Source organism: Aedes aegypti, chromosome 1 (genome assembly GCF_002204515.2).
Source record: "Aedes aegypti strain LVP_AGWG chromosome 1, AaegL5.0 Primary Assembly, whole genome shotgun sequence".
Classification (NCBI taxonomy): Eukaryota; Metazoa; Arthropoda; class Insecta; order Diptera; family Culicidae; genus Aedes; species Aedes aegypti.
This window is the reverse complement of record NC_035107.1, coordinates 84,689,400-84,717,087: the sequence shown is the minus strand read 5'-3', so window position 1 is coordinate 84,717,087 and position 27,688 is coordinate 84,689,400.

The following is a 27,688-nucleotide window of genomic DNA, read 5'->3' as shown; positions in this document are numbered from 1 at the left end:
GGACCAAAAATGATTTCCAATTATTCATTCAAAAACTAAAACACCAAAAATTCATGCAAAAACGGAAAACATATCTTAATTATTTTTTATCGCGTACTGACGATTGAGCATAAATTAAAATGTTCAAATTGATACGATGGTCAATAGAAGTGAAAACATCTATGAGAACCAAGATTTTAGAGAACCACGTTTAAGAATAAGTACTGATGTAATTTTAAGCTAGGAAGTCTTGAAGAAGTCGTAATGCTATGATGTCAAATCAGACATTTACAGATGTATTTTCAGAAATGCAACAGTTATTTTGCTCACATATGTAGTATGATGTGCATTTTACCACCAACAGCTGTTTATTTTACCCGCATAGTGCAGGTAAAATGAACATTTCAATTTACGTCACCATGGGAACGGGTGTTTATTTCGCACCGCTCAAACGTCAGACTAAAGAACTCGTGCATTGGTCCATCGTGTCTGAAATCGTTTCGCGGCTTTAGATAACATTTCTAGTTTTCATGTGCGAAAGAGTTTCATCATTTTTCCTGTAGAAACAAGATGATATTCATAAATTGTTCATTTTACCTACGATTTTCTTCCATGCAATAAAAGTTTGATAGAAAATTGCAATTTTCGCGTCCACAGTCAGCCATATTTTTTTCAAATCTTAATCGATGTTAATGAAATTTGAAGTGAAAGTCTCTTACTTGAACTGCATTTAAATCGATTGTTGGTCCACGAATGTCGTTTCCCAGAATGTCATTTATAAAATTTCTACCCACCTTATCACTCTTATCAGCTAAATATGATCGGCTGAAAAGGCCTGATTGAGTCATGCATTGAACTCACCAGGAAATCGGAGGCGTTGGGAATGCTACTGTCGTTTCATCCCATTGTTCGAGTTTCGTCGCAGATTTCTCGTTCCATGTGCTGCCAGGTATAACACGGGAGTTACCAGCCAAGGAGTTGAACACTCAAACGTGCAACATTCCCGCGAACATTGTTCTGGCAGATCCGACCTTCTATCAACCTGGTCCTATCGACATGATACTAGAAATGGAAGTTTACTACGAACTTGTCGAAGAAGGTCTAGTTCGTCTAGGACCCGATCTTCCCGTACTGCAGAAAACCGTGCTCGGATGGGTTGTGTCGGGCAAAGTTGGTTCATCTCCTTCGCCTAAAATCAGCTTTGTCCACGCATGCAGCATCACTTCCCTCGAAGATCAATTGGCACGCTTTTGGGAGCTTGAATCGTGTCAATCCAATAGCAAACTTTCCGTCGAAGAAACTTTGTGTGAGGCACTTTTTTCTGCTACCGCCGTTCGGGATAAAACAGGACGATTTGTTGTCCAGCTTCCGAAAAGATGAGCAGTTCTCTCAACTCTGGGCGATTCTAGAGAAATAGCCACTCGTCGTTTTCTCGCTTTGGAAAGGCGCCTGAACGCTAATCCGCAGCTGAAACAGGCGTATTCGAACTTCATTGAGGAGTACCATCAACTGGGTCATATGGAAGACATCACTGATTCCGAAGACCTAGAATCCAACGATTATCGTATTATCTGCCTCATCACTGCGTCGTTAGACCAGATAGCCTGACTACCAAACTTCGGGTAGTCTTCGACGCCTCGTGCGCTACGAGTACCGGAGTTTTCCTAAACGACGGGCTAATGGTGGGACCCGTCGTCCAAGACGACTTGGTGTCCATCACCTTGCGGTTCCGAATGTATCGGTATGCGATTGTGTCGGACATAGAGAACATGTACCGGCAAATCTTGCTCTACTACCCCGACCGCCGTTTCCAGAAGATTCTCTGGCGGAATAGTCCGTCCGAACCAATGCGCACCTTCCAACTATCGACCGTTACCTACGGGACTTCGTGTGCGCCATATCTTGCAACTAGATGTCTTCTGGAGCTCGCAAAAATCGGAGAAACCACCCACTTACAAGCGGCTAGAGTGATTTCCAAGGATTTTTATATGGATGATCTGCTGACCGGCGTCAACAAAATAGCTGAAGGCCAGCAACTATGCAGTCAAATGTTGGATCTTCTGCAGTCAGCCGGACTTTGTCTTCGCAAGTGGTCGTCCAACTATCCAGCACTTCTCGAACACCTTCCATCCAATTTGCGCGACGAAAGAACAGTATTCGATCTGGATTCGTCGGCTTCCATCAAAACACTTGGATTAAGGTGGCAAACGACAACCGACACTTTTCTTTTCGACGTTCCAAAATGGAATGAAACTCCAATCATCACCAAACGAATTGCCCTATCCGATGCCGCAAAGCTCTTCGACCCGCTAGGACTTGTCGGGCCAGTGATAGTCCAAGCCAAAATCTACCTACAGGACGTTTGGCGAAGTCAAATAGGCTGGGATGAACCGCTAGCCGAAGAACTGCAACAACGGTGTCACGAATTCCGAGAAAACCTTCTCGCCCTCCGGAACCTCTCCGTTCCTCGCTGGGCCGTTCCTGCCGTTGAACGTACCTCGATACAAATGCATGGATTCTGCGATGCATCATTGAAGGCCTACGGAGCGTGCCTCTACATCCGCGTTGTAGCCGACGACGGGACAATCAACGTCAATCTACTCACGGCAAAATCAAAAGTAGCTCCTTTGGCGGATTTTTGAAAGCAGAAACGTGTCTGCTTGCCTCGTCTGGAACTCTCGGCGGCGCTACTGCTCGCCCATTTGTTCCAGAAGGCACAAGCTGCCATCAGTCTTGAAGCTCAATCATTCTTCTGGTCGGATTCCACCATCGTCCTCCATTGGCTGTCCGCTTCTCCATCTCGGTGGAAAACTTTTGTAGCTAACCGAGTGTCGGAAGTGCAACATGCAACAGTTGGTGGACATTGGGCTCATGTGCCTGGATGTGAAAATCCAGCGGACATAATTTCTCGGGGAATGGACCCCAAACAACTCCAAGCCACCCATTCATGGTGGCACGGCCCGGAGTGGCTGTCTAAACCGTCACGCTTTTGGCCTACCTTCGTCCACACATCTAACGCCGACTTCCCTCCAGAGAACCTCGAAGAACGGCAAGTTGCTTTGCCGATCCATACCATTCCACCAAACCCAATATTTGCACTACGGTCGTCGTACATGGCACTACTGCGAGTAGTTGCGTGGATTCGACGATTCCGCTTCAATTCGAAGCTTGCCAACCGCATGAAACGCCTCTCTGGATGTTTGACTACCGTCGAACTAAATGACGCCCTCCGGTGTCTCATCGGAATCGCTCAGCGGGAAGCATTTCGGGAAGAATTCACTTCTTTGGCAGCATCTGGACAAGTTAAACCATCGTCGAAGTTAAATACCCTCAGACCATTTGTTGATCAGGGTGTCCTGCAAGTCGGTGGCCGGCTCCGTAATGCATCGGTCCCAGATGACCGGAAACATCCATTCATTCTGCCATCCAAACACCCATTCACCGAATTGATTGCTCGGTATTACCACGAGAAGTTACTCCATGCTGGACCACAGCTGCTCATCGCAAGCCTCTGGGAGAAATTCTGGCCGTTACGTGCCCAAAACTTAGCCCGAAGAATTGTACACTCGTGCACAAACTGCTTCCGTTGTCGTCCACGGACTACGGAACAAATCATGGGCGATTTGCCTGCCGAACGTGTCTCTCCAACACTACCATTTTTGTACACTGGGGTTGATCTGTGCGGACCTGTCTATTACCGGATCCCCGGCAGAAAATACAAGCCTGTCAAAGCATACATAGCACTTTTCGTTTGCCTGTCGATAAAGGCAGTGCATATCGAGCTGGTCGCAGATCTCTCAACAAGTTTGTTCCTCGCTGCCCTTCGGCGCTTTGTGGCGCGACGAGGAAAGCCCAAGCTCATCGAATGCGACAATGCTCTAAATTTTCGGGGAGCAGCCCGAGAATTATCTGAGTTGGCTAAACAGTTCCGAAGTCAACGAACGCAGGAAAACGTCACCAGCTCCTGTGCTGAAGACGGAATAGAATTCAAATTTATTCCCCCTCGTTCACCAAACTTTGATGGCTTGTGGGAGGCGGGAATCAAATCGATGAAAACCCATTTGAAAGCAACTCTCGGGAACTCCATCCTATCAGCAGATCAGCTAACTACACTCTTGAGCCAAATCGAGAGTTGTATGAATTCCCGGCCTCTCACACAACTGTCAGCGGACCCAGACGACCTCGATGTCCTAACGCCAGGGCATTTCTTGATCTACCGTCCGCTAACAGCCATTGCGGAACCTTCGTTGGAAGATGTACCTCCAAACCGACTCGACAAGTGGCAGGAAGTCCAAGAGTTTCTTCGCCGGCTCTGCAAGCGCTGGACCTCGGAATACCTTTCCGGGTTGCAGCCAAGGACCAAATGGACCCGCGAGAAGGATAACATCCTCATCGGAACCCTGGTTCTGGTGAAAGACGACGGACTGCCCCCTCTTAAATGGCGCTACGGCAGGGTGACTCACATGTTCAGGGGAGATGATGGGAACATCCGCGTCGTCGTAGTAAAAACCAAGGACGGAGAGTACCGGCGCGCGATATCTAAAATCTGCGTGCTTCCGGTAGACCAGCCATCAACGCTCGTAGACTGCGAGCCCACTGATGACGACTGATGATCTACCATCGCAGTGTTCGCACTGCGCAACGACCGGGGGCCTGCGGGCCTCCGGGCCATGTAAGTCTAATGTATTTAATGAACTTTCAAAAAACTCAAGGGATTTTTTGTCTCACACCATGACCGACCGACGGACGAGTGCCACAATCCGTGGGCACGAGCGCTACGACCCACAACCACAGCGTTGGCGATTCGATAGACGACGACGACGACGACGAAGGAAGGAAGAGCTCCGTGGTGATCGAGCAAGCCATTCCGGCTCAGGATCGTTGACCCGAAGCCAGCTGATCGAACAAGGTCGATAACCCAGGATGTAAACATCAACAGTTCATCGGAGAAGGTCGGTAACCTCTAGATATCAACAGAAAACCGATTAGTCACGTGTTAGAATACGAAGTTACCCGAATTGAAGTTAAATCAATTAGTAAACCGAATCGATACCGGTCGCCATAGGGTAGATAGGTTAAAAACTAGGTTTTTAACGTTGGCCGGCATATGTTAGGTATTTAGCAAATTGAATCACTCTAATTTCGAGCAGATGAAAATCAGTTGACCCTTTCTCTCATATAAAATTTCTACCCACCTTATCACTCTTATCAGCTAAATATGATCGGCTGAAAAGGCCTGGTTGAGTCGTGCATTTTCGGTTCTCTACACACAGTCTCTGAACTGATCCTATACCTATATATACGATAGCCAGAAACCTGTAGAATTAGTCGAATATAAACCGTAAACCCAAAAGCATCTACTGTGTTATTCTGTATAAATAAAATAGTGAGCCAATAAATCGCGAAGTTTAGTTCAAACCCCAGTTCGCCGCGTTGAGTGTTTGTCGCAAATCCGAACAATATCCTTGAATTCAAGAATAATGAATTTAATAGATGAGAATCGCCTAAAACCATTGATTGAAAAAAAAAATCTAAACTATTTTTAAAACGTATGTAATTTCGTTCATTACCTGAAGTTTACAGATTTGAAGTTTACGCATTGGGAGAATTGTAGGTCTTGTGGTGATATCTGTAATTTCAATGTTAACCCCTCTACCTATATTTGAATATGTACCTATTCAAACAGCGATAACTTTTTTGTCTTTCGATATTTTTGCACCATTTGTTCACAAGCCATAAAAAAACTCTTCTACTTTTAGAATCTGTATAAATGTTGATCATTGGTCGTATAGTTTTGAAAAAATTCAGATGTTCCTTGGGGGACCGACATTCCCCATATAAAATTTCTTTGGCTGCCATTTTGGTTTTAGTCAACTTATAGAAAAACTAAAATGTGGGCTATACATTACATAGATTACATAGATTGCACCAATTTGCTTCATTATTCCACATCAGGCTCTTATTGGAGCATTGTTTCGAAAAGCGAGTAACCGATCATGAAAAAAAAATTCTGTAGACTGAGATATTTACGTGAATTTTGGCAAAACGTCGGTCTTCCAAGAAATTTCTGAACATCTCCGGATCTAGATGCCAAATGATCAATATCGACACAGATTCTTAAAATAGAAGAGTTTTTTGACGGTTTGAGAAAAAAGGTATCAAAACAAAAATAATTATCGCTATTTGAATATTTTTTGTGGAAAAAAATGAAGCTACCGGAAGAGGGATAAACAGGCCATCGCATACCCTGTACTATGATTTCAACCACATACCGTGAACCGTACCACCAATGGAATCGGAGAAATAAAATGAGCGTGGCTAAACTTGGCTGTAATAACTGAAAGTAATTTACTTTATGAAACACATGTCCAATTGCACAAAGCTTTTATTTCCCGATCAATTCATATGTTGTACGTTTTCCCAACTTATACAATGTTCGCTCTTCAGCGATACATCTTAGTCATTTTTGTCCTCTCCATTGGAAAAGTTCCCTTTTCCAAAGGTTTACCGCAACTATGCTGTGTCACCTGTTGTATGACTTGCTGCACCTCAGCTCGACTGTCCAAGACCGAATCCACTCTGGAAGTAGTTACAATGTATCCTCCGGGAGAAATGTGTGACGATAGCGAGCCCGATGTGGATGACGAGGATCCAGCAAGCTTAACGCGATCAGCCATATCCATACATTTGAAAATAACTATACCAAAGAAGACTGCAGCATCGAAGAAACCCAAGAAGAAAAAAGACAAGAAGAACAAGAAGAAAAGTAAAGTTGAGAAGCCAAAGGAGGAGGTCGAAGATGAGTTAGAAATACCGACTTCATCCGAAGAAGAATTGTATGCTTTGGGTGAAACGGGATGAACGAGATCATGTACAATGGAGAACAATTTCGGAAAAATAAAAACATTTCGCTCTACAAATCTTTTTTTTTTTTCAAACATCCAATCTTTCAATCTTTTATTTTTTTTCATCATCAACATCAGAAGACATCATTTCTTTGTCAAAGCCGTGAAATTTCGGTTTGCCAATTTTGGCATCGAAATTTCACGAAACTAATGCTATTTCAAATACTACTTTGACCTGCATCTTCTATCCCCCACATCCTTCAAATGTGTCACCAAGAAATGATTCTACACCATTATCTCTAATGCTATGGCTCCGTATTCCATTTCCCCGAATATGCCATTCGCTCATCCCCTGGCTAGAGTCTATTATCATTGCTCCATCACAGGTAATGAGAAAGCAGACAATCTGGCTAAGAGGGGCCTACAGAGAGCGGGAAGTCTGTGTGACCCAGTGAGACGAACATGAAAGAAATAAATAAATAAGAAAGCTCTGCAGATGATTCAAAATATGTTTTTTAATGATTCTGAAGCTCCCTCCCTGGTATAGTACTAATGAGTTCCATGGAATATCCAAAGTTGAAACATTGGAACAAATTTCGAATTGATAAAACTAATTATTTGAGACAAAAATCGTTGCAATCTTCTATTGCCACGATAAATGCGTTATATATCTTGGTTAAATTAATTGAAAGCGTTTTTTTTTTCTTTTATAAGCAGGTAAAAGCAACTTACCTGTAAAAATTATCAGCTTGCAACGGCAAATTAAATGTAATATGTTGTTTATAAAATGTTAATAATGGCCAAATTGGGATGATAGCGTTGTCTAACACAAAACACCTAGTTATTAGAAATGAGTATAATGTTTGAAATAATTCTGGTAAAGAAATAAAAAGTAGTGGGATGCTTATACATTCATTCTTCTTATGAGACAAAGCGGATTCGCATTATTTCCAACAATTTCTTATAATAAACACTCAATTTTTGATTTATTGTTCTTATTGGTGTCGAAAACTGGTACACTTCTCCTACTTTATAATCCAAAACACTTGTTATAACATCCAGTTTCACCTTAAAGGACTGGCTTATTTACAAAACTAACAACCCGTTAATGAGTTACTTTTGCCAAACAAGTAGTTAATATGCACGGCTAATGACCAGAGAGCAAAACAACGCTCGTTTTTAAATTTCATCGCCCATAGTGAATTTCTCCACAGTACTCAACTGAAACCGATCGTCTCAACACGCGTTCATGGAAATGGCTCCATCGCTAAAATCAACCCTTCTACTTCTCGGTGTGGTGATCGCAATCCCGTCGATTGTAACAGGATGCTGCCAAAAATGTCCATCTTGTTCATCTTGTGGCTCGAAGCCGGCGACCAAGGAGTACACCGTAGCCACCGCCACCGTTTACCCTCCTGGACAGGATTGCTCCGGAGAAGCAGTGGACGTAGACTACGGTCTCGAGCGGAAAGCCTCTACCAATGCGAAGGGACGAACGCAGTGGAAGGAGAAAGCCTTGACGCAGAAGGCTTCCAACCAGCAGCAAAAGGACGATGCTGAAGATGCGATGATGCGAAGCCCGCTGGCATCGGTCAATACGAAGGGACGGCGCGCATTCAAGGAAAATGCGAAGAAAAGGGCCGGTGAGGCCACTGAGTGATAAACAAATAATATTTTTTTAACATTCTATATTATCAATATAAACTTGGCTTTACTTCAGAAGTGTTCCATTTAAAAAAATATCAACTGTCCAGCTTCCTTGTGATTTATAAATACAGGTAGTCAATGAATGTCAACAGTAGGGCCAGCGACCACAAAAAACAATTCACTAATTTCACCTAAAAACGATCATATTTCACAAACTCTGCACCCTTTTTGCATGAAACTTTAAACTACGAATGTCATCCATCCTTATGTTTCATTTACAATGAGTAGTCCAGAATACGACTTGGTTCAATTCGCTTTCTTCGGCCTATCCACGGTTTAAAAAAATTCAAAAATCGAAAAATCTCTAAAAGATAACGCGAAAAATATTTGTATGGCGAAATGCATCTAACGAATTATTTCTCAAAATTGGGAACTATTCCCCCTCCAGAATCATTCAGGCCACCCCCCAGAAATGTTTGATGATAATATACAAAATATGAAAATTGAAGAAATTATAATTTACGTGATTCAAACGTTAAGAAAGGTCTTCTGAATGAATTGACAAATATTCTTTAGTAGTTACGTTCTTTTGTTTTGTAAAACAATCTTGGGAAAACCTCGCTTGTTGTACACAGCATCAGTGTGGCGGTTCTAACTTTGGTGAATAGTGCGACATCCGAAAGATTAATCGTGTGTGCGCAAGAACCAGCTAGTTGTTGTGTGCGGTAATCGCAATTTTTGGACATTTCTTTTGCAAAAAATACCGTGATACTACAACGCGGAAATTTGGTTCCTTAAATTTGTATTTTCTGAATAATGCAGACAATACTGTTTCAAATGTTTTAGCATAAAGCACCATTTTCACTGCCATATGATATCCCAAGTTTTTTTAGGGTGCCTTACTCGAGGTACAGGTATCAGGTGATGATGATTACCCAAATAAGAGCTCTCTTAATAAATCCATACATTATTTGGTCGGGGTTCTGCTAAACCGCACCAAGTGCCAAAATCTTTATTCCGAGATATTTTACTTTAAAGTCTTTTCCTGTACTAGTTTGTCGTGGACGATAATTTTGATTTTTTTATCGCTCACATGCGATTAACAGTGTTCAATAAGTACACCGAGATTAAATATACTAGTTAATCATCCAAAACTAACGATGCAATTGGATTTCATTAAACAATATGAAGCACTCAGTTCACTCTGGCTGAACAAAAATTGAAAAATATGGTTTTTGGTTCGGTATGATTGGGTGTGTTTCACACTTTTCAACAACACAAGTAAAATTGGAAACAAATGATGCTTATTATCACCGTGCATGTTGGAATCCATGTCACAAGTGTTTATGGGAAGGATTCGTATGTATTGAATCAAGGTTCTCACAAGTTCATACATAAATCCTAATGATCGAAGAAAACCATGAATTCGCTCTGCTAAAGCGCACCAAGTTGCTCCCATTTGGTGCACCTTTGCTGATCAAGTTTACAGTTCAATGCGTGAAATGTTCACCAGGAATGACCACCATTTCAGATGTACATTGACCTGCTGATGTTTTACTGCAATATAAAAATAACCACAGAATCTAAAAGTTGTTTGATTTCCATCACCATCGGATAGAACATCAGAAAAAAAAGTTTAATCGGGATTCGAACTCGTGCCTTCTGAGTGGTAATCTAGTGTGCTGCCACTAGGTCATCTTCACTTCTTGAAGGAATGGTGATAAACTAGAATCATGTAGTGTGCACTTTGTCTAACGGGGTTTGATGGCGAAAATGCCATTTTCTGAACAACTAAAGCGCACCAAGTCCACCTGAATTGTTCACACAGTAACAGATTAATTTATTTCATTTTTTCATTACGGCTTCTGTGTGGATTGATAAACATGTTATATAACAAGCAAATGCAAGTATTTATAGTATGTAAATGCCTTTACTTCATGTCTTAATGTGATTTTCAGATAAACAGTACTTAGTGCGGTGTGGCTGGATAAAATTTCAAAGAAAATAGATCAACGCCACCGAAACAAAATTTAATTTTAATTAATCAATTGCTGCCCAACTTCACTGGCCTCTGTTTCTATGATTTGCTCGGAATGGATAAATTGTAAGAACATAAAAGGAAATTGGAAAAACATAACTTTATATCTGAAAAATTAATTCCCTCTGATGACGTGCGTTGGTTTATGGTTCACACTGGCTGAACAAAATTACAGTTTTACGTGTCCTTCCAAACAAAATTTATGATCCAAGATTACAAGGGATCGTTCAAATCACTCGATATTTTTATGGTAGAGAGGTTATGATTATTTAAGTCCTTTGGTGTAAAAAACTCAATTTGGGAAAAAAAATGGCACTTGGTGCGGTTTAGCAGAACCCCGACCATTTATGATTCGTATAATGTCCGACAAAATTAAATAAAAAAAATAGGCAAAATAACTAAATGAAGCTTTTTGAAAAGAGATGGCTGAAATTTGAGGCAAAAATAAGGCCAAATTCATAAAAGATTTTTTCAGAGATTTTAGCGTGGGTTAGGTTTCTAAGAAAAGTTCAACAAAATTGATCATAGTTTTTTTTTATTCCGGGACTAATTTCTTTCTTTGATTTCGCTTCAATTTTTTCAAACAATCTTGCATGAATATAACTTTTCCATGAAAAATTATTATATTCTCAAAAATTTTAGTATAATCAAATTTCGCAAGATGTGGCTTTACACCTTCTGCTACAAATTTCCTTAAAAACATTCAAATAATATAGTTAGATTAGTTCATACTTTCAACGTGAATTCCTTTTGGAGGACAACCATTCCTCATATGGCTACGTTTTATCCACAAAAACGTTCACGGATTCAACTAAAAAATCTCAACCTTTCAAAAGTTCAAACTTTCTCTTCGCAATTCCTCCAAAAAGTCATTGATTCTGTCAAATTATTTTATATAGTTTTCTCAAAAGAATATTACAAATTAGTTCACGAAGTTCATCAAAAGTTATTCGGAAATATTTTCAAAATACGTCACAAATTACGTCACAAATGTTTTGATCTGAAAATTCTACTTCAAATTCCCGGATTATACAAGAATTATCAACGAACAGTATGTTTGGAATGTGTTTACGAATCTTAAAAAAAAAATTGTCAAAACCCTCAAACATACTTTTGCTTCCAAAATAAGCATAACGGTAGAAGAATTAGTACAAAAACATTTGTAAGGATCTTCCTTAAAACAATACTTTCGAAATAGTTTTATCAATTCTGCCAATAATCCATATTCTGGAATTGAATTCATGTGCAATTCCTAGACAGAAATCATAGTGCTTTCTGTCAGAATTCTGGGAAATCCCGAAATCAAAAAAAGAATTTTAATAGATTTCAAGAACAATTTTCAAAAAAGATTCCGATGGAGCTTCTAGAGAAATATGTTTTTTTTTATTTAATTCATTAGAGAGGTTTCAATTATCCTGTAGCCATTCTCCTCTTGGGAAAACATGATCATCACTTATCATTATTTGTTCCGTTGTCCATCTGTTATTTGTTGCAACATTTTATTATTTCTCTTTCCATCATATGTCGCTTTCTTGACCAACTTCGTACAAAAAATCTTTTTTATACTCCAGAAAACATCATTAAAAAGAATATAAAGGAAAAAAATAATTCTAAGAGTTTTGAAAAATTACAAGATTATTTAGGTATAATTTCTGATAGTCCATCAGAAATTCCACAATTTTGTTTGATGCAATGCAAAAATTTCCTCCAGAATTTAAATACGGTAAAATATTTCATATATTTTGTTTAATAACGCCAATATCTTCACGTTACACTTCTGCAGTTCTACCATAATTGTAAAATATAGCTCGTCACAATTTTTTTTGAATTTCTGCAAGTACAAAGAAATGGGTTTTTACTATAATCTGTTCCTCATAGTATCACGTAACTTCGAAGCCCATGCAAAACATTTTCTAATATGTTAGATACAAATACCTGCAGTAAAAATTCAATTCCCATTAACGTAAATCATTGTCCATCATAAAGGACGAGTCAAAATAAACAAGAATTTTTGTTTTAAATCCTACAAAACTACATAAGCTTTTCTGTGAGGTACATCGATAGGAATTTTGTCAAAAAAATTCAGACGGTTTCTACGCTGAATTCTTGAATTTTTTGACAAGAATTTAGTATTTTTTTATAAATTCAATTTAAACTGAAATTATCTAAACAAATTTTTAGAAGTTCTTCCAAAACTATAAATTTGAAATAAATCGGATACGGATATTGAGTGATCCGTAGAGTAATTTGTGAAGAAATCTTTAACAAAAATATAGAGGTATTCTTGGAGTAGGTTTTGAACCAAATATGACGAGTGTATAGATTTCTACATTTTCTTTTTGGAAGAATCCCTGAATAAACATTCGGATGAAATATGGAGGAATTTTTAGAATCCTTGATGAAATTTTTGGAGAACTTTTAACAAAAAAAATCTAGATTGAATGAAAAAATCCTTTAGTAACTCTGTAGGAAATTTTGTATTAAAATATCCCCAGAAGAATTGCTAATGTGCTTAAAATAAAAAAAAAAAACTTTGGAAAATACTTGGATGGATTTCTGATCAATTTATCGGTAGAATTATAGGACGAAACCCAGGGAAAACAATAATATTATTCTCCGAAGGAATCCATGAACAAATTGCTCGGGAAACTTTTGAGTATTTTTGCGGAAGAGTTTATAAAAGAACACTGAACGTCGTATTCCACTTAAAACTTTAAAGGTATGTTTAAACTTTTAAAAAATTTCTCAGGGAGGCATTTTTTTTAAGAAATTCTAAACATTATTTTCGTGATAGCATTTTGAGGGAATGCGGGGAGCAATACCTAATTGATTTTTAGATTAATAACAATTCTAGAAGTTTCTTTGAAAGAAAAAAAAATGCATATGTATCTGTGGAGAACAACTTTGAGCAATCGATAAAAACCTTTTCCCAATAGAATCTTGTTTAATTGTTTATAAAAATTTTGTGGAATATTAAAAGGAATGCTTAGAGTAACCTGGAAGAAAAATTTAATATGTTTTGCAAGTAGTCTAGAAGAATTTATGCTGTGATTTTTTGTTTTTTTTATTCTGAAAGTTCAGGAAGAACTCCAAAGGCAAAGTTGGAAAAATGGTTGAGACAATCTTTGATGAATTGGTAGGAAGAATCCTTAGTTGGTGATTTTGAAGACGATTTTGGTGATTATTATATTATTGTAACTGGATAATATTTCAATCTAACAATAAGAATTTGTATGTGATAAGTCCTTATAGGACCTTCATGGAGAAATGTTTAAAATACGAAATTCTTCAAGATATATTTTCAAGCAATTTGATACAGATTCTTCGAGAAAATTTGTTTTCTTCTAGAATAACTGGATAATATTTCAATCTAACAATAAGAATTTGTATGTAATAAGTACTTATAGGACCTGCATGGAGAAATGTGGAGAAATGTTTAAAATTTGAAATTCTTCAAGATATATTTTCGAGCAATTTGATACAGATTCTTCGAGAAAATTTCTATTCTTCTAAAATTCTACAAGCGATATTTTCAAGCAATTTGATACAGATTCTTCGAGAAAGTTTCTTTTAAGATCAGAAAGCCTAAAGAAATTTCAGGAAACAAACTGTTGAATAATAACTACTAATGCTTAGAATGATTTACATGGGAATCACAGGAGGAACTCAGTGAAAACTAGTAAATGAATTTTTGGAGAATGCCCTAGAAAAGTATGGAAATAAAGCATGAAAAAATTTTCGATCTGAACAATTCGTTGAAGAATTACGGGATATTCGTCGTTGATTCTTTGGAAGACTTCTTGACGGATTTTTTAACTGGATTGGACAAAGAATTAATATTGTTAGTAGTGAAAATTGAAATTTACAAGTATTACTGCTGTGAGACAATATCACAAACAGATAAAATTAATACAATCTAGGGTAAATGATGGTTTCGGCACCCTGAGGGTATTTTTGGCAGTACTCACTTATCGTCCGTGTTAAAATTCATCTACGGAACAAGGGGTACCTTAAGTGTACTCAATACAATCCTTGAACTATAATCTTCCATGTAAACCTCATCTTTCACAAAAATATTATATAGCATGGGTTTTATCATTGAACGAAATTATCGTCATTTTCGAGCTGCCGAATAAAACAACATAAGAACAGCTTAAGAAAAACTCACCACTTTTAAATGTCCAATTCTCCGCTCCAATACCAATTTGTCACAAAAGCTACGCACCGATTTTTTGCGCATAGACACTAGGGTGTGGCTTATTTTTCAAAAGTTCTCAAAACCAAAAATTCGTGTGCTTTTATGACTCCAAATCATATTAGAAGAGAAACCTCAAAGATGGTTATATCAGGTGGTTTCCATCAAAACTGCCAACGGTGTTACACGACGAGATGTTCGGCGGATTAGGAGAATTCCATTGGAAGACGATGAATACGTTCCTGGGCGTAATGGAGCAGAAATTCCACAAGGTAATTTGGTGGGCGGCTTATGCTGAGACGTAGTTTAGCGAAGCTACCCTAATTGATTGCGATGACTTTCATCCAAAGAATTCTTTTCAATTCCCAAAAATATCTCTCTCTTTCTCCAATACCTCACAATGCGACAATCGTCGCATCTATTGAATTGCATACCGTAGTTGTCTCCATATGAAATAATATTTGTTTAAAATGAAAGAATGAAATACATGAAGCTATTATAAGTGAAATTTTGCACATGCAAAGCTTCCAGGTGATTTCGTTATACGTACATTTTGGTTTTATAGTTAGGTAACTACTAAAAACTTCTATTGAACTCTGGACTCGACTTTCTAAGCAAAAATAAATAAGTTTATTGCTATTTGACACTTGGTCCACTCTGCCTGCACAGAAATGGTTGCAATTTCTGAGCAACTATCCAAATATGGTAAAAAGCCAACAATCAAAATCGGATGCATTGTATTATGTAACATTTATGATTTTTTACTGATGCATGAGAAGAAGAATCATTCCAAGCTGAAAAATCTGACAAATCTTTTGTAATGTCCTGCATTTTCTCGAATTCATCATCGTTTTCGATTTTTTTTAATGTTTCCTAACTTCTGGTGTTCGAATGAAATGCGAATGTATGTATGTATGTGTTAATATGAAAATAACGTTTTCATTCAAGCCGCTTATTCTACTTCCAATGTGTTTCTCACATTTAGCTTGAAATCAAAAATATATTTCAAAAGACATTTAAAATTCATTTTCTATTTTCTATGGTTAGACCAAATTTCTTCGAGGTTAAGTTATTTGCATTAATTTTCAAACCCCAAACATTTTTTTTTTTCATAATAAAATTCATTTGCGTCACCTCTTTAGAGCTAACGTAAATAACTGGTGTTAGCCGAACTAAATGGTGGTGTTAACAAATAGTTCACGTTCACACGTGTCGCTACCTGATTTGCACTGGCAATCTAAATCACCTACTGTGGAAGCTCAAGCAAACACGTGCCATTCGTTGTTCGTTGCTTACTTCAAGACTATACAGAAGCAGTGCAAACTAAGTGACTCCATTATCAGTGAACCATTCGCACCTTAAGCATACACAATCGTTCAGAACCAAGCTGGGGAAGCCTTCCGTTTGGAGAAGAAACAGCATTAGGAACTTTGTTCTGATCTCACACCTTCCCAGTATCTATCAGTGGCAGTATGTCAGAAAGCTGTCAACCTTAATTTAATTTATTGCCATTGTGCCATTAAATGTTCAACCTTTAGTTTTATTGCTGTTTGTTCTTAGCGCTCATACAGAAATCTCCACCTTAACGTTCGGTGCATGAAAGCTTATCCACAATTTGTCCGTTCGCTGGCACACTGGATGACGACTTGTGAACCAGGCTGGGGACATGTTGAATTTTATAAATTTATTTATTTAACCGAATAGATCCTTGTGGTTTTCGTTCGCAGTCGGAAGACGACCAAAGTTGGGAAACAGTACCACCACGAGATACTCTAAGTAAACTCATTTCTTCCCACTCTGGCGCGTGGTGAAGCGGTGGACGCATAGTGGTTCAAATTTAAGATATCATGGCAAAAAAATACGCTTATTAAATATTTTACTACTATCGATCAAGACAAGTGTTGATTGTGGTAATGGATTCATAGCTCTATATAATACTTAAAGTTTCAATATATTGAAGCTATAAGAAATACATTCAAATTAGATCTTAAATAAATGATGTCGATAAGCATCATTTGAAAATAGGACCATTTCAATAATAACGCTCGATTGAGCACTACGCTGGATGTACCCTCCAGTGGGTGCGTTATTTGAATCTGTGTAGACTTCGGTTGGAAGAAGCCGTTTATGTTTCTCTCTCTCTCTTTCAGCAAAGAACAGAACGAGAGAGTGTGTTCGCGAGTGATACGATCACAAACACAGTCATAGGGAGGTCTGCTGACTATGCAATGATCACAGAAGAAAAATTGAGTCAGTTAATCGGTCATAGTTGAAAGCAACGGACGTGTTGCGACGGTTTGGCTGAGGATGCTTACCATCCTCAGCAGGTTACGACATGGTGCAGCCGGTAGCTGAACCAGTGTGGATTCTTTTTAGTAGTCGGAATCGTAAATTTGGTTTATATTTGCAAATTAAATAGAAAAATGGAATGAAGTGCTTGAAGAACAGATGGAGTAAAGGCTAAAAACAAAAAATAAATGTGATTAAAAATGGAAATGGAATGAGAAAACGGAAATGATATGAAGCTAAAAAATAGACGGGGCTTTAAGAAAAAGAAACAGGAAAACCGACAGCCAAAAAAAATAGATGTGGCTAGAAAAAAGTATGATAAAACCGAACATGATATGACGCTAAAAAAATAGATGTGGCTAAAATAAGAGAAAAGTAAAAGAGGATAATAAGGACATGATAAAGAAAGCTAAAAAAATAAATGTGGCTAGAAAAAAGATGAGAACGGATGATATGAAGCCAAAAAATAGATGTGGCTAAAAAAAAAAATATAAGGGTTAGCAAAACTGACATGATATGAAGCCAAGAAAAAAAAGATATGACAAAAGAAAATAATGGGAAAACCGGATCTATGGTGGGGTCACAAAAAAAAAATATCCGATTGAAACAAATTGCAATGAAAAAATATTTGAATGAGTAAGATTATGAAATAATCTTCAAACAATTTATTGAACAGAAAAAAAACCTAAAACGAGAATCGATCAAGTAAAACAAGTCGTAAAGATATTCAACCACAAAGATTTAATGATAAATAATAAAAATATCAATTTCTTAGAAGTTGTCTCAAAATTTTAATAAATTAAGCTATTTTAACATTCATCAGATAATCTTGTGCGTAGTATATCAATATTTCGTGAATACTGGAGTTAAAGGGTGCTATAATTAGTTTGACAAAATCGGACGTGTTTCTCCAGTCGAACCAACACCTGATTCCGTTACAGATTGAAATGAATTTGTATGGGATTTTTTATTGGATTTGAATTCGATATTAATAGAATTTTGTTTTGGATGCGATTTGGAATGGATAAGAATTAAATTTGGATTGGATAGATTTGGATCGGATTTGTGTTGGATTTGGATTGGATTTAGACAGGACTTGGATTGAAGTTCTATTCGATTTGGATTGGATTTGGATTTGGATTTTAATTTATATCTGAATTGGATTCGGATTGAATTTGGCTTGAATTTGGATCGGATTAAGGATTTGAATTCGATTCGGATTGTATTTGGATTGGATTTAGCTTAGATTTGGAGTGTTTGTATCTGGATTTAAATTTGTTTCTGATTAGGAATAGATTTGGATTAGGTATGGATCGAATAGGATTTGGATTGAATTTGATTTGGATTGGAATTGGCATGAATTTCGATAGGATTTGGATTTGATTAAGATTGAAATTTAATCGGATTTGGATTGGATTGGATTTGGATTAGATTTGTATTGAATTTGGATTGGATTTGAATTGGATTTTGATTGGATTTAGATTGAATTTCGATCAAATTTGTATTGGCTTTGGATTTAATTTCATTTAGACTGGACTTGGATTGAAATTCTATTGGATTTGGATTGGATTAGATTTGGACTGAACGTGGATTGAAGTTCTATTGGATTCAAATTTGTATCTGATTTGGATTGGAAATTGATTGAAATTGAATTAAATTGGATTTGAATTGGATTGGATTTGAATTAGATTTAGATTGCACTTAGATTGGATTTGGATCGCATTTAGATTGGATTTAAATGTGTTTTTGATTTGGATTAGATTAGGAATTAATTTGTATTTGATTTGGATTGAAATCGAATTGGATTTAGATTAAATTTGGATTGAATTTGGACTGTATTTGGATTGGTTTTAGATTGAGACTGTATTTGGATTGGTTTTGGATTTGGACTGGACTTGGATTGAAGTTCTATTGGAATTGGAATGGATTGAATTTTAATTTGTATCCGATTTGGATCGGATTTGTGCTGGATTTGGATTGGATTTAGAATGAACTTGGATTGAAGTTTTATTGGATTTGAATATGTATCTGATTTGTGAATAAGATTTGCTTTGGATTGGATCGCTTTAAGATGGGATTTCAATTCGTTTCTGTTTTAGATTGGATTTGGAATTAATTTGGATTGAAATTAAATTGGATTTAGATTGAATTTGGGTTGACATTGGCTTGAACTTGGATCGGATTTGGATTTGATTAAGATTGAAATTTAATCGGATTTGGATTGGATTTGGATTAGATTTGGATTGAATTTGGATTGGATTTGAATTGGATTTTGATTGGATTTAGATTGAATTTCGATCAAATTCGTATTGGCTTTGGATTTAATTGCATTTAGACTGGACTTGGATTGAAATTCTATTGGATTTGGATTGGATTAGATTTGGACTGAACGTGGACTGAAAGTTCTATTGGATTCAAATTTGTATCTGATTTGGATTGGAATTTGATTGAAATTGAATTAGATTGTATTTGAATTGGATTGGATTTGAATAAGATTTAGATTGCACTTAGATTGGATTTGGATTGGATTTGGATCGCATTTAGATTGGATTTAAATGTGTTTTTGATTTGGATTAGATTAGGAATTAATTTGTATTTGATTTGGATTGAAATCGAATTGGATTGAGATTAAATTTGGATTGAATTTGGACTGTATTTGGATTGGTTTTGGATTTAGACTGGACTTGGATTGAAGTTCTTTTGGAATTGGATTGGATCGAATTTTAATTTGTATCGGATTTGTGCTAGATTTGGATTGGATTGGATTTGGATTGGATTTAGAATGAACTTGGATTGAAGTTTTACTGGATTTGAATTTGTATCTGATTTGTGAATAAGATTTGGTTTGGATTGAATTTGGATTGGATTTGGATCGCTTTTAGATTGGATTTAAATTTGTTTCTGATTTAGATTGGATTTGGAATTAATTTGGGTTGAAATTAAATTGGATTAAGATTGGATTTGGGTTGACATTGGCTTGAACTTGGATCGGATTTGGATTTGATTAAGATTGAAATTTAATTGGATTTGGTTTGGATTGGATTTGGATTAGATTTGGATTGAATTTGGATTGGATTTGGATCGCTTTTAAATTGGATTTAAATTTGTTTCTGATTTAGATTGGATTTGGAATTAATTTGGGTTGAAATTAAATTGGATTTAGATTGGATTTGGGTTGACATTGGCTTGAACTTGGATCGGATTTGGATTTGATTAAGATTGAAATTTAATTGGATTTGGTTGGATTGGATTTGGATTAGATTTGGATTGAATTTGGATTGGATATTGATTGGATTTAGATTGAATTTCGATCAAATTTGTATTGGCTTTGGATTTAATTTAATTTAGAATGGACTTGGATTGAAATTCTATTGGATTTGGATTGGATTAGATTTGGACTGAACGTGGACTGAAAGTTCTATTGGATTCAAATTTGTATCTGATTTGGATTGGAATTTAATTGAAATTGAATTAGATTGTATTTGAAATGGATTGGATTTGAATTAGATTTAGATTGCACTTAGATTGGATTTGGATTGGATTTGGATCGCATTTAGATTGGATTTAAATGTGTTTTTGAATTGGATTAGATTAGGAATTAATTTGTATTTGATTTGGATTGAATTCGAATTGGATTTAAATTAAATTTGGATTGAATTTGGACTGTATTTGGATTGGTTTTAGATTTGGACTGTATTTGGATTGGTTTTGGATTAAGTCTGGACTTGTATTGAAGTTCTTTTGGAATTGGATTGGATTGAATTTCAATTTGTATCTGATTTGTGCTGGATTTGGATTGGATTGGATTGGATTTAGAATGAACTTGGATTAAAGTTCTATTGGATTTGAATTGGTATCTGATTTGTGAATAAGATTTGGTTTGGATTGAATTTGGATTGGATTTGGATCGCTTTTAGATTGGATTTAAATTTGTTTCTGATTTAGATTGGATTTGGAATTAATTTGGGTTGAAATTAAATTGGATTTAGATTGGATTTGGGTTGACATTGGCTTGAACTTGGATCGGATTTGGATTTGATTAAGATTTAAATTTAATCGGATTTGGTTTGGATTGGATTTGGATAAGATTTGGATTGAATTTGGACTGGATTTAAATTGGATTTTGAATGGATTTAGATTGAATTTTGATCAAATTTGTATTGGCTTTGGATTTAATTGCATTTAGACTGGACTTGGATTGAAATTCTATTGGATTTGGATTGGGTTGAAGTAGGTTCAAATTTTGTTTGGATTTGGATTTGGATTGGATTTGGATTGAATTTGGATTGGCTTTGGATTGCATTTAGATTGGCTTTGGATTTGATTGGATTTGAATTGGTTTTGAATTTGGATTGGATTTGAAATGGATTTGGATTGAATTTGGATTGGATTTGGATTTAATTTGGATTGGATTTGAAATGGATTTGAAATGGATTTGGATTGAATTTGGATTGGATTTTGATTGGATTTGGACTGGATTTGGATTGGATTTTGGATTGGATTGAATTTGGATTGGATTTGGATTGGATTTGGATTGGCTTGGATTGGCTGTGGATTGGATTTGGATTGGATTGGATTGGATTTGGATTGGATTTGAATTGGATTTGAATTGGATTTGGATTGGATTTGGATCAGCACTCATCGCATCAAAACAAGGGCATCACTGTATATGGGATTTGTCATAGTGACAGTATTTCTGTCTGTTCTACGGTGGAGCATTCTATGCATTTCAAAGCGGTTGTCTTGATGATTTAAATGGTCCATTATAAACAAATATTTCGGAACAATAAAAATCAAAAATAGTGTAGAACAAAAACAAAACAATTAAATTGTTCATTTGAATACCGTTTAAAAAGTCTCTAGTCACTAATATCGTTTTTTCACTGAATGGTTTAAGAAACCACTTTTGTTTGATCACAGAACGCAGAAAGGAATTTAAAATGGAGCATGCTTTAGAAACTTTCTTGATTGTTTGCTAAGGAATTTCAATCTATAATGCCTAAACATATCTTAAACAAGATTAGTTAAGTAGCAATACTCTACAAAGAAATCGAGATCACGGCTGCAAGCATTCACGGCAATATGTATAAGGTATATATACAGGATCTATTACAGAATTTTTCGAACAGCTGATCAGTGTAACCTGAATAAGTTGTTTCGTCAATACTTATTTAATTTTTAATACTTATATAATTTGCGAAATGTTTTGTGTTCTTAAAGGTAATTTGTAAACTTTTAACTCTGATTTCTCAATTCCTTTTTTCTTGAAATATCAACAGGGCTTGCTATGTAGCACAATTTGTATATTTTTAAACGCAATAAGACAAAACTTAATGGTTTTTATGGTAAGGACTACCTTTGTTCTAAATTTGTGTTATGCATCAATGTCAAGACATAGAACCAGAGAAGTAAAAAAAAAAATCTAGTTTGAAATTGTACTGTTGCAGAAAAAAAATAACTTGAAACAAATAAAATATATTACAAAATTGTATGTGACTTATCTTGTTGAAGAGTAGAGGTGAGAGGGATTGTGGTAATGGATTCATAGCTCTATATAATACTTAAAGTTTCAATATATTGAAGCTATAAGAAATACATTCAAATTAGATCTTAAATAAATGATGTCGATAAGCATCATTTGAAAATAGGACCATTTCAATAATAACGCTCGATTGAGCACTACGCTGGATGTACCCTCCAGTGGGTGCGTTATTTGAATCTGTGTAGACTTCGGTTGGAAGAAGCCGTTTATGTTTCTCTCTCTCTCTTTCAGCAAAGAACAGAACGAGAGAGTGTGTTCGCGAGTGATACGATCACAAACACAGTCATAGGGAGGTCTGCTGACTATGCAATGATCACAGAAGAAAAATTGAGTCAGTTAATCGGTCATAGTTGAAAGCAACGGACGTGTTGCGACGGTTTGGCTGAGGATGCTTACCATCCTCAGCAGGTTACGACATTGATAAACAAGTTGCTCGAGGGCAGACATTATTCTGGGCATTGTCAATATTTTGGAGTAATGGAAATAATTGACTACTTCCGACAACCCTTTCTCTCTATCACAGTTTTCATTTGAAACGTTCAGAAAATTTGTATGAATCTTCACGCTCGGCTGAAACCTGAGATAACATTCAGATGAGGAAACAAAGCATGCCGCCTCTTGTGGTCAATTTTTCCGATTTTGTAGGATTTAGGCAGGAGATCTTGGAATCCATTAGGAGAATCAAGATTTCCGTCCAAATCGCAAAGAAAGGAGACTGTCGCGTTTTGCGGAAGCTTTTATAGATCGTGAACTTCTTCGTAAACAACTTGAAGAGAAGAAGCACATTTTTTTACTGAATGTTTGTTCAAAGTCGTCTTGAAAGGTCTCTCAAGTGAGTATAAGTCACCAGAAAAGATCCACTACAAATAACTTGAAACTTTTGAATATTGCTTTTAAAACACTTCCTTTTTGATCCAGTAATTATTGCAATGATTCCATCAGAAAACTAAAACTAAAACTAAAGTATAACTAAAGGAACTCATGGACGAACTACTGGTGATACTCCTGGAGGAATTTCTGAAGGAACACTTGAAAACAATCCTGTAGGAGCATTTGATTAAATTCCTATACGAACTCCTGAAAGAATTCCTTGAGGAACTCCTAGAGTTATTGATGAAATAACTCCTGGAGGAATTCCTGGAGAAATTATTGAAAGAACTATTGGAAAAATTCCTCGAGCAAATTCTAAAGGAATTACTGCAAGAACTCCAGGAGGAATTCTTTGAGGAGCTCTTGGAAGTATTACTGAAAGAACTCCTGGAGGTATTCCTGGGGATACTCCTGGAGGAATTCTTGACGGAGATTTCGAAAGCATTCCTGAAGGGACTCCTTGAGTAATTCCTGTAGTAACTACTGGAGGTATTTATGAAAGAACTCCTGGAATAACACCGTATGAATCTTAAGTGAAAGTACTCGTTAAGGAATCCCAGAAGGAACTCATGGATGAATTCCTGAACAAACACTTGGAGGAATATTTGGAGGAATTCCTGCAGGAATATTTGGAACAATACCTGGAGGAACTCCTGAAGAAAATGCTAGAGAACCCATGATCAAATTCTTGAAGGAATTCCTGGAGGAACTTCTTGAGGAAATTCTTGGGAAACTCCTGGAGAAGTTGCTGAAGGAATTTCTGAAGGAACTCTAGGAGGTATTTTCGAAGGAACTCCTGGAGAAACTCCTTTAGCAACTCCTGAAAGAACTCCTGAAGAAATTCCTGGAGGAACTCTTGGAGGATATCCTGAATGAACTCCTGAAAGAATTTCTGGAGGAATTCCATTAAAACTCGCAGAGATATTCCTGAAGGAATTCCTCGAGGAACACCTGGAACCTGGAAGAACTCCTGGATGCATTCCTGGAGAAGTATTTGGAGGAATACCTGGAGGAACTCCTGGAGTCATCTCTGGAGAAACTTCTGGAGAAATACCTGGAAATATTCCTGGAGGAATTCTTTAAGGAACTATTGGATAAATTCTTGAAGGAACTCCTGGAAGAAAATCTGGAGGAACTTCGGAAGCAATCCCTGAAGAAACTCTTAGACGAATTCCTTGAGGAACTTCTGGATGAATTTCTACTTGAACTCTTGGAGAAATATTTTGAGGCATTCCTGAAGAAATATTTGGAGGACTACCTGGAAGATTTCCTGAAAAAACTCCTAAAGAAATTCCTGAAAGAACTCTTGTAGGAATTCCTAGGAGAAATGCTGAAGAAACACCTGGAAGAATTCCTGAATGAACTTTTGGAGAAATTCCTGAATGAGCTACTAGAGGACTTCCTGAAGTAATTCTTAGAAGAATTTCTGAAGGAACTCCTCGAGAAATTTCTGAAGGACCTCCTGAAGGAACATATGAAAGAATTTCTGAAGGTACTCTTGGAAGGATTCCTGATAAATCTCCTGGAGAAACAAATCGACCTAGAGATACTGAAGGAACTCCTGGAGGAATATTTGTAGCTATTCCTTAAGGAATACCTGGAGGAACTCCTAGAGTAATCTTGAGTAACCTTGAGAAAATGCTGGAGGAATCCTTTGAAGAACTCCTGGAGGAATTCCTGAAGGAATTTCTGGTTGAAATTTAGAAGGAACTCTTGAAGGAATTCTTGAAAGAGCTCCTGGAGGAAGACCTGAAGGAACTCCTGGAGGTATTTCAGAAGAAACTCCTGAAGGAACTAATTAAGGAACTTATGGAGGTATTTACGGGGGGAAACTAAAAAAGAATTCCTGGAGGAAATGCAAAGCAACACCTGGAGGTATTTTTGAAGAAACTCCTGGAAGAATTTCTGTAGGAACTCAGTGATGATTTTTTGAAGGAACTTCTATAAGAATTAATGAAGGAACTCCTGGAAGAGCTTCTGGAGGAATTCAAGAAGGAATTCCTCTTGGAACTCCTGTAGGAATTTCTACAGGATCTTCTGAAACAATTCCTACCGGAACTTCTGGAGGATTATTCGAACGAACTCCTGGAGAAATATTTGTAGCAATTCCTGGAGGAATACCTAGAGTTCTAGTGGAACTCCTGGAGCAATTTCTTGAGAATTTCTGAAGGAATTACTCGAGGAAGTCCAGGATGAATTCCTGGAGGCATATTCGGAGGAATTCCTCTAGAAATATTTGGAGGAATGCCTTGGATCTCCTGTAGAAATTCCTGGAGGAATTCGTGAAGGATCTCCTGGAGAAATTCCTGCAAGAATTCTTGAAGGATCTCCTGGAGAAATTCCTGGGGAGTTTCTTAAGGAAGTACTCAAGAGATCCTGAAGGATTTCCTGGAGGAATCTTTAGAGGTATATTTGAAGCAATTCCCGGGAGGATCTCGTGAAGGAATACCAGGAAACACTCCTGAAAGGTCTTCTTAGGAATCTCTAGCGGAAGAACTCCTGGAGGAATCCCAGAAGGAACTCTTGGATGAGTTTCAGAAGGAACTCCTAGAGGAATTTCTGAAGGAGCTCCTGGACGAATTCCGGAACGAAATCCTGGAAGAATTCCTGAACGAAATTCAGGAATTCCTGTATATACACCTGTTGGGATATTTGGAAGAATTTCTGGAGGAATACTTGGAGGAATACGTGGAGGAACTTCTGGAGTAATCCATGGAGAAGCTCCTGGAATAATTTCTAGACAAATTCCTTGAGGAATTCTTTAAGGACCTTTCGGAGATATCCCTGAAGGAACACCTGGGTGCATACCTAAAGGGACTTCGGAAGTAATCCCTGGAGAAACTCTTGGGCGAATTCCTGAAGAAACTTCTGGAGGAACTTTTGGAGAAATAAACGAAGGAACTCCTAGAGAACTTTCTTAAGAAGCTCCTTTAAGAATAATTGAAAGAACTCCTGGAGGAATTATTGAAGGAACTTCTGGAGAAATTCTTGGAGAAACTCTTGGATGAATTCCAGAAGGATCTCCTGGAGAAATATTCGGAGGAATTCCTAAGGGAATATTTGAAGGAATACCTATATATATCTGAAGAAATATTTAGAGAAAATTTTAAAGGAATACCTGGAGGAAAACTAAGGAACTACTTGAGAAATGTTTGGAAGAATTCCTGGGGGATTACTTGCAGTAATTCCTGGAGAAACTTCTTAAGGAAAATTTGAAGGAACACTTGGAGTAATGTATGGAAAAACTCCTGGAAGAATTCTTGAAGGAACTATTGGATGGATTCCTTAAGGAACTCACTTCTGAAGGAATCCTGAAGATACTACTGGGGAAATCCTAAATGGAATCCATGGAGCAATTCCTGAAGGACCACATGTAGGAGTTCCTGAACGAACTTCTGCCACATATTTGTAGGAATTCCTGCACGAACTCTTAGCCAAATTCCTGAATGAAATCCCATAGGAATTTTTGAAGGAACTTTTGAAGGAATTCCTGAAGAACCCCTTGGATGGATTCCTGAAGGAATCTCTGAAAGGATACCTCCAAAAATCCTATGAAAAATCCTTCATGAATCCCTGGAGGAATTCGACGAAGAGCTTCTGGAGGAATTCATTAAGAAACTACTGTAGGAATACCTAAAAGAACACCTCGAAGAACTGATATACGAATTTTAAACTCTGTTAGCCTCAATCATATTACTGTTAGTCTCACATCAGCATTACCACAGATCGAAACGATCGAACAAAGGCCAAAGAATTGCCTAAATCGATAACCCCGCAGCTACAAAACTATCCATATCAACTACACATTCTCGAAGTATTCACGATATGCAGCCCAAAAATTCACTGCTCAACAACCTAAATTTCCAGTACGGGTTATGTATATTCAATAAATAAATAGAAGTACTAAAATTTGCCAGGAAACTTGTACGGGAATTAGCCTGATACTCAAAATTAAACCACCACTAAAAACATCTTTCAAGCGCACCCGTCTTGGGTGCATTTCATTTTGTCGCAAACGCTGATAACACAAATAAAAACAAATCTGACACCTCTGCTTCACATTGCTACCATGGTAGTAATGGTAATGCACAGAGATCTCACAACTACATACACATGACAAAGAATATGCTGCCACCCGTGCAGCCACCGGAGAGTCTCAAATATCGTTGCCGACGATATTTTTTGACAGCCCGATTCGACCCCGTACACGGCACGGTAGCTTTGCTGTGAACGCTCACATATAAAACATAAGAAAGATATAGCTTTATGGACCAAATAGGTCG